We start from the raw sequence: 4,986 nt of genomic DNA on the forward strand, positions 1-4,986 counted from the left end.
GGCTGTATGAGTTCACTGTGAGTTTTATGCTGTCTTTGCCACATAACTAGTCTGTATTAATTCCTTGAAATCACTGAATGGACAAAAAAAAAAAAATATTATAACGGTACAGTGACACAAACAGTGCTCCCCTACCTTCTCTAAAAATGGTCATTATAATCTGAGGGGCACCCATGACCAGAGGTTATAAAAAAGCTGTGAAAACTAGTATTTCCCTAAACTAAAGAATGACCTGGGGGTCGTGATAGAAGGTTCTATATGGATGTGGCAAACTCCGCTTTACCGGCTGTTTACAGTCTATGAGGATTGGACTATAAAAATGTCTGTGTGTGATTGCGCTGTATAACTGATGTTACCTACCAGGTTGTAAGCATACTCAGTGGTAGCTGTGCTTCAAGTTGTTGAAGTCCAGTTAGTAATGGAATGCATACTTTTCTGCGAGACCTCTGTTTTCTCCATCTATTTCAGATCAACTAGTGTCTCTAATGCATTCGTGAGCCTAGTTATCACCTGGTAATCGGGAAGCAGCATTCACCATAGAGGTCTGCGGTTACATTATGGATGTGGGACCTAACTATAGGATAGTTTGGAGAGACAAAACACATAAGCACCCACTGCCTATCTTGTAAGTGTGAGGGAAAGGATGTAGTTCTCATTCCCCTGGCACAGGGAGGCTGTGGTAGTCCACGGAGAGACACTGCTACACTCCTTTGGTGTATCAGCTACCTCTGTGAGAAGCTTTTTTGCTTTTTGTCTGCCTGGTGGGTGGAAATAAAGGTGTTTCCAGGGTGTTGTGTCAGAGGAAACAGCAAGGCGGAAGGGTGCAACTCCCTGGTAGCCCGGCTGTGGCTCAGCCTGCTGGCCCAAGAGAACATGAGGGTGATTTCAGCAGCAGGCTTCTTCCAGAGGGGCATAGTGCAGAGGGCTTTGCAAGCCCCACTGGGAGAGTCAAAGAGCTTCTTCTGACAGCTCAGTGATGCTGCCTCACAGTGCTGGGGTGGGAGACTGAGCTCCTTGGGGCAGAGCTGTGTGCTGATGAGCTCTGTCTCACATGGCTGATTCATGCAGTGACGCTAAGGCTGACCTGACAAGGGAAAAGGAGACCAGGTCAGAGTCACTAGGATGCCATGGTAATGGTTTGTGAGACTCAAATGCCAGCATGGTTGCTTGTCACATACTCACTGAAATATTTCCCTGGGTGAAACTGGACTGTGTGAAACTCTTTCCTGTCCTGTTTTAGTTTAGCTTCTTTCACTCAGTACCACAAGCAAGAAGCTGTCTCTCCATGTCCCTACTCCATCACATGCAGTCACTAAGTCCTACATACAGCTCCCATGTACATACTGTATGACAGGTGGCCATTTCCCTAAATAGCAAGGTTATCCAGGGGATTCACATGTGTCTGTGTTAACAAAAGCCACAGAACCAAGATATTTTTACCTCAGTAAGTTTTTGTCTTATTGCCCAAACGCTGTGAGAGGAGATTCTGTCATAAATTACAAATCCTATTGACAGCTTGCAAATAGAAATGTTGCTAAGGTTAGGACCCAAATGTACTACCAGTATCATATTTGGGTATAAACATTCTCAGTGGAGTATTTGCTTGTATTTACACTATTAGAAGATTTTAGGTTAGTGTAAAGAACTGAAAGATGTTTGGCATTAATAGTAATTCAAGGTAGGAATAAATATCAGCTCTCTACACGTCTGGGGAACACCTGCATACACTGACCTGCACTTCAGGGGTCTGATTCTTTTATCCTGCTTAGCATGAAGATCTAAAGAAAGGAGCTTGTATACCACATCAGAATTTTTTTCTTTCCTTTGAGACATAACATCTCAGCTGCAGTGCATAGTCATAGAAAGCTATGAACCACATCTGCTGAAGTGTTAGCAAAATAATAAAAAAAAAGTGTATTGCACACTTTATCTGAGAGGGTTTTTTTGTCCTTGACTTTTTGTTGGAAGATGTTTTGTGTATTTGTACATACTACTCTATGCAGTTAATGTCACAGTTATGTACATTTTAAAAAATATTGGTTATTTAATTTTGAAATGGCACACAAATGGAGAATTTCCAAAACTTGTGGTGGATTTTCTGCTTAAATCCATTCTTATCATGTGTGCATTGCTATCATACAATAACTAATGAAGTTTGCAGTAAATTATGTTTATCACTTACCATTTGACTCTCTTGTCTGTGTCCTTGCCAGCTCTCCACGGCTGTAGGGAGAGCTTTTAATATTTCAAACTTTTAATCCATTGTGAAGAACTTCCTAAAAAATAGAACCAGAACATTTTTTCCCTCTCTTTCTTGGAATTAGATCAGAAAAAGAATTCCAATATATAAACTGTAGTCAATAATAGTTATAACCCATTATCTCAAAACACTGGAGCAGGAAACACATCAATTATATTGGAGATATTTAAATTACATAATTCTTAGAGCAAATAGTTTTCAATCAATATAAATTCTACTCATGAAAACTATTAATTTAAAATGTTGAACTTTCTGACTACAAAACTGTGCCTGTGCTTATCCCAAGTGATTGACTCCACAAACTAAAAGCTACTTTTATGCAACAAGCTAACCAAGTCAAATGGCTAACAGACCATTAAAACCATTAGTTTGCATCTCCGGTAAGGGATGAGTCTTGGTTTTTCCACTAGATAAAACCTTTTTTAAGACCTGTAAAAACAAATAGAAGAAAGAGAAAAAGTCTTATGTAATAATTGTAGGGAAAAAAAATCTTCTAAAATTCTTTCAGAGGCTCTCAAAGTATGAAGGACAAATCTTCAGCAAAACACCAATATCCACTGGTAAGATGATATCAGTCTAATGCGTATCTTATATAAAGTAACAATTTGATCTTTATAGTGTGACAGTATGAAGCACAACTTCATTGTAATCAACATGGGATTAATTTCTTGCTAGCTGAAGGTAATTGTGATATTGCAAAACCTTTACTTTTCTTTCTTCCTTTTTGCTAGAAGGATGAAGCAAATGTGTTCTCAGTGTTGTAATATTTTTTTGTCAAGAGCATTCCCTTCTTTTTTTTTTCCTTCCTTTTTTTTTTTTAAATCACTCAATGACTGCTCTGCAGACAGAGCCACAGCTCCAGATACCTTGCATAAAGGAAGTTTTTAGAAAGTCTGCAAGCTACATTCCTTTGTTTAAAGGAATCATATTTAAACATTCAGGACATTTTTCCAAACACCTTGTAAGGCTTGTTATTGCTTGTAAACAACTAAGGCTGAAAGCCTCTAAAATCTCTTATACCATTCTAAAGGCATATTCTTGTTGCCAGTGTACAGCACCAGTCTGGCACCTTCAAGTATCTCTGATGACCACATATAGCAATGATGCTGGTGGACCATAAATCACCTTATATTCCAGCTGCAACTAGATTAAAAACATGGAAGTGTATTTTTTTTTAATAAGCAGTTTCTTTTTGTCAAGATCAGCCTCAGTCCTACCTAGCATGCAAAAGCAGACAGAGAGCTCTGTCTGTGCCACTGCTGCTCTCATGTGCTGGATTAGCATCACGAAGATGGGTATTCTCAGATCGTAAACTGTGCTCTCACTAATTTTGTCTGCTAAAATAAGCTCCTTGGCACTTGGCATTTCCTCTCCCCAAATGAACTTTGCTGCACAAAGTGGAAAGCAAATATTCTGTCATTTCCACACACAGAGGAAAGCGGAGTAACATGCATTGGAAGTGACATACTTTGGGGCATGGTGACAAATTGCTATAAATAGCAGTTTTCAGAGAAAATGAGTGCCCACTGTCTGCCTGTATAATATGAGGTTTCTTTCCTCACCAGGCAAGACTAGGAATAAATCTAACTACCTATTTATCCATCTACCTACCTATAAACAGTCTGTGTCCTAGGTTCTGTGACAGCTTAGAAAATGGGATATCATATAATAAAGAACACAAAGCACATTATGCATTAACATCTGATTTCCTCTCCTGCTTCAGTATTGTCTCCCAGGTGTTTTCCGAATCACCTGTGATTAAGGCAGGTTGTAAAGGTAGCTATCCTCTACCCCAGCCATCCCCTCCACATCAGGGTGCTGATGGCACTGGGAATCCTGGTCATCAGCTTGTGGGCTCCCATCTTCTAAATATTGCCTTAAATCAGAGAGGGAGACTGATCTGATTCAGCAAACTGAGCATCAAGATAGGAAATATCTCTCTCTCCTGCTTTGTTCACTAATCTGTGGAAGAATGAGTTAAATTAAAAGAAACTAAGCCACAAGGAAGACACAAGAAACATTCTTTGGTTTATTGCTGGGCTGTCTCCTGGCAGATTCATTCAGTGAAAATACAAATGCATCACTGTCGGTACAGAGCTACCTCTAACCTTTGCTTGGTCTCCAGTTTGGTTTCGCTTCGCACCAGGCTTTTAATGATAATTAGTGGAAGGATGCAGCAGGCACAACAAAGAGTAGATAGGTACTAACAAGAATAGGGAAGTAACTTGCTTTCCCTTCTCTGTGCAGTGTTGTGGTGGTGCAGCTCTAACAACAGCCCTGGCTGTAGCCCCACCACCCTAGTGACAAGGTGGTCCGGCCATGCACTGTGGGACCACCCCGACCCAGCAGAGGCAGGATCTATTTTTTCTGAGACTGCAACACTGTCTACTTGCAGCATGGTGAGAGGCTTTCCACCCCTTCCTAGCTGTACAGCTGCTACTCCCTTATGCCACGACTCAGCCCCATACCTGGGACAGGGAAGGCACGTTCATGTTTTCTCTCTGTTCATGCTACGTACCTGTCTGCTTTCTGTGAAACACGAGACTGGCAATCCCTGTGTGTTAGGCTATGCATATTGCACTAGTGGCACTGTGCTGGGAGGGTCATGCTGCAGCTGAGGCAGGAGGGGAGGTGTCCTGTGTTTGTTTAACCAATGTTGTTGAAAGAGCAGCCCTGCCAGGCAGCCTTTTCTGACATCAGAAGTCCTTCTTCTTTTACACATGGGA

Source organism: Gymnogyps californianus, chromosome Z (genome assembly GCF_018139145.2).
Source record: "Gymnogyps californianus isolate 813 chromosome Z, ASM1813914v2, whole genome shotgun sequence".
Classification (NCBI taxonomy): Eukaryota; Metazoa; Chordata; class Aves; order Accipitriformes; family Cathartidae; genus Gymnogyps; species Gymnogyps californianus.